General features: G+C 46.6%; 1 long non-coding RNA gene across 1 annotated transcript; it reads right to left on the bottom strand.

Annotated features, from left to right (window-relative positions):
- Window positions 1–3,076: 3,076 nt before the first annotated feature.
- Window positions 3,077–3,499, bottom strand: LOC116436763. Its single transcript, XR_004237059.1, has 2 exons — window positions 3,461–3,499; window positions 3,077–3,382 (listed from the first exon to the last, which is right to left on the bottom strand). It is a non-coding gene; the product is annotated as an uncharacterized LOC116436763 (long non-coding RNA).
- Between the last annotated feature and the right edge of the window lie 218 nt (window positions 3,500–3,717).

The raw sequence follows: 3,717 nt of genomic DNA, 5'->3' as shown, positions 1-3,717 counted from the left end.
TAAAAAAGGTGAAGTCATCCTTCTTCCAAGAGGAGCAGCAGGTGCCTTCAGTCAAAAACGAGTTACAGGCAGCAGCAAGGGCACAAGCCAGTGAAGCAGGGCCAAATCTTTGGGCTGGTCGCTGGTGTTTGCTGTTCTTGAGCCCTGTGGCATTGGGTGAGCAAGGAAGTGGGATTGGTGTCAGTGCCCATTCCCAAACCTTTGCTGCAGGGATCTGATGGCTCAGCCAGCGAGGCAGAGCGAGGAGAGGCCCAGTCCCATCAGCAGCTGCTGGCAGAGGCCAGACCTCTGCCCTGAATGGGACCTTCAGGTGCACTGGCCCTTGTAACCCATGCTGGGATGCCGAGCAGGAGACCCTCTGACTCTTCTCCCAATAAACCTCCATAGCAAAAGGCAATTCCCACCTCCCAGGCTGCTTTCCCTCAAAAACGCCTGGTTTTGGAGCTAAAAACAAGAAGCAAGCCACAAAATATCTCAGATGGGATTTACTCCCCTGCAGCACTGCTAAATCATGGATGAGGTGTGATCAAGTCTCATCTGGTGCCCAACTCATGCATGAGGTGTGATCAAGTCTCATCTGGTGCCCAGCTCCTGCTGGGGATGGGACCCTGCCCTCAAAGTGCTGGAGGGAACAAGAGCTTCCCCATGCTGAGATTGCACAACCTCCTCTTGGAGGAGCAGGGCCAGGCAGAGGTTCGGCGTGACCTCTGCCTGACTCATATTTTTTCCTCCTGTTACCAATAAGAACTTTTTCCTCATGAGTCACTTTGAAACAGTTTGTGCGCGTTCAGGGAAAAAGAAAAAAACAACAAAACCCAAAGATTTTCCTGAGGAACGGTTTGTTGGTGAGACAGAACAAATCACTGGGTACTGTCAGGGACCATTCTGCCTGCACAGTTCAGCTAATGAGCTCCTAGGGCTTCAGTGATTTTTTGTTACTGTCATTTGTGTGTGTCCCTTCATTTTAATGCTTTCTTCTCTCAAATGCAACAGTGAAAACCACAAGTGCTACTCTTCCACTCTTTGGATGCCTGAAGCTCAGGGAAACAATGACTCCTTCAAGAAATTGCCAGTTTAGCTGTGTCCATCCTAACATAGACCTAAAATACGCTGGCAAAACTGTGCTTTTTCTCTTCTACTTTCTCTTCAGGTAACATAAACGAAAGCACATTTATAGTATTGTAGCTGTGACTTTTACAAGGTCTGAAATACTGGGATTTCTGCTCCTTCCCGTCCCCATGGCTTCCTTGCAGTGGCAAATTTGACCTGTGTGACTCACAGCACAAGAGTTCTGTGGCAGTGGCAGGGAATTCAAGTCCCTGGAATCACAGACAAGCATTTTAACTCTGAGAGTTGAATAGGTACTGAGAAGTTCTTTTCTCTGTAGGGAATAGGCATTAAGGTGTCCATTATATGTACTCATTTTCAGAAGCAGGAAAAAGTTTGTCTCCTGATGGCAGGAATGATTGCTTTTTAGTATTTGGCTGCTAAAAGGTTATTTCTGGCTAAGTCAGCTTGTTCCACTCTTCTAGAACATTATTGCCTTGCTGATTGATTTAAGCCAGTTTTGACAGATCAGCTGCAGGCTCAAAGACAAGTTTCTGCAGTTTTTGGGAAGTTTAGTGTAGAAGAGGGAAGAAACCTTAGCACTGCCCCACTAAGGGAAAGACTGGCTTGAGCTCAAACATTGCTAAATATCTGAAATGCCACAGCAGGAGCAGTTTTTAAGACTGCCCTGATGGTGAGACAAAATTCACTGGGCACCACAAAATGCAGTCATGGGGCAGAAATCAGGTGGAAATCAGGTCTCCTCTCAACTTCTTGTCACCTTCATCGGCAGCATGGTTTTGCCTTTGCCTTCCTGTCCTGGATTTGTTCATTCCCGCAGTGAGATCTTCAGGACTGGTGGCACCGCCGTTCATTCCCACAGTCTGCTGTGGCCACAGCCTGGACTTTCTCAGACTGACAGGCTGTAATCAGGCTGAAACTGTAGGAGCCTGGGTGAGGTCTCTGGCTATTTACTGACAGCTGATTTTAAGAGGTTTTTGAGTGGTCAGAAGGTCAAGGGAGGTGGTTCTGCCTCTTCTCTCTGCCTTTGTGAGACCCCACCTGGAATGCTGCATCCAGCTCAACAACATAAGAAGGTTGTGAACACTTCAGGGTATATCCAGAGGAGGCCATGAAGATGATCAGAAGGCTGGAACACCTCTGCCATGAAGACAGTCTGAGAGAGCCAGGGTTGTTCATCCTGGAGAAAAGAAGGCTTTGGGGAGAACTTAGAGCACTTTTCAGTGACAAAAGGGGGCTTATAAAAAGGAAGGACATTTTTTTGTATGGCCAATAGTGAGGGGAAAAGGGGCAGTGATTTTAAACTGAAGGAGGGCAGGTTTAAATTAGATATATGGAAGAAATTCTTTACTCTGAGGGTTGCCCAGAGAAATTTTGGATGCCACACCCCTGGAAGCGTTCAAGGCCAGGTTGGATGAGGCTTGGAGAAACCTGGTGTAGTGGGAGGTGTCCCTGCCTATTGCAGGGGGTTGGAACTGGATGATCCTTAAGGTTCCTTGCAGCCAAAGCCACTCTATGATTCCATGACTCTAGGTTAAATGATTTAATAGTTCTCAAGCTTTAGATCCTATTCATCTACAGGAAGATGTGCTGGCTTCTGAAGCACAGAGCAGTTTTTGTTGTATTCCCAATGATATATTCCTCAAATGTATATTCCCAATGAGCCCATGGTCCCGTTCCCCTCGTGCAGATCAGTCTGTCTTGAAATGTCATGACCATTTTCTGCATCTGAAATAATGATTGCTTTATAGACAAAATAATACAAAGCAAGAAAGAAATGTTCCAGCAATGACCTTTCTGTGTCAAACCCCTTGCCTAGAGAAGATCAAGATCTTCTAAGTGACTAATTAAATCAGAAGTGAATCTGTCTAAACCAATAAATGCCCAAAAAGTATGATGAGGAAGCCTGCTGTCAGCCACAATATTTCAATTACTGATAGTACAGTCTAGGAGAGTCAAATCCCATCTCTAATAATCTGCTTCTTGATCCTGTAACATTATCCACAAATGGATTTTGATGTGGCTTTTATTGGCACAGCCCTTCCTTGTATAAATTGCAAACTTTAGATCAGTTTAGACATTAGAAACATAACTGCAGAAAGTATAAACAACAGAGCCAGGAGAAGTGATCAGCTCCAGATGACTGTGCCAGGAGGACTGGGATGAGCTCCTTCCAGGCTGGAGCCCAGCTCACTAGCAGCACCACACAGGGCTTTTATTCCACAGAATATCTTCTTCTTCTCCTTCTCCGTTCCTCTCTCCACTGTCCTTCCTCACCACCAAAGAGAGAGTGGGCGAATCTTCTGCTGGAGTCCTGAGATAGAATCATAGAGTCATTTAGGCTGGAAAAGCCCTCTCAGCCCATCAAGTCCCAGCTGTGCCCAGTGCCCACCTTGTCCCCAGCCCAGAGCACTGAGTGCCACCTCCAGCCCTTCCTGGGACACCTCCAGGCTCCGATGGAGACTCCAAACCTCCCTGGGCAGCCCCTTCCAATGCTTGACAACTCTTTCCGTGAATAAATTCTTCCTGATGTCCAACCTGAACCTCCCTGGAGCAGCTTGAGGCAGTTTCTTCTTTTTCTGTCCTTTGTTCCCTGGGAAACAGACAACACCTACTTGAAAGGAACAGGGGAGAAAACACCAAAAATTT

Source organism: Corvus moneduloides, chromosome 2 (assembly GCF_009650955.1).
Source record: "Corvus moneduloides isolate bCorMon1 chromosome 2, bCorMon1.pri, whole genome shotgun sequence".
Classification (NCBI taxonomy): domain Eukaryota; kingdom Metazoa; phylum Chordata; class Aves; order Passeriformes; family Corvidae; genus Corvus; species Corvus moneduloides.
Note: the sequence above shows the minus strand (reverse complement) of the source record. Positions and strands in the feature narration are given on the sequence as shown.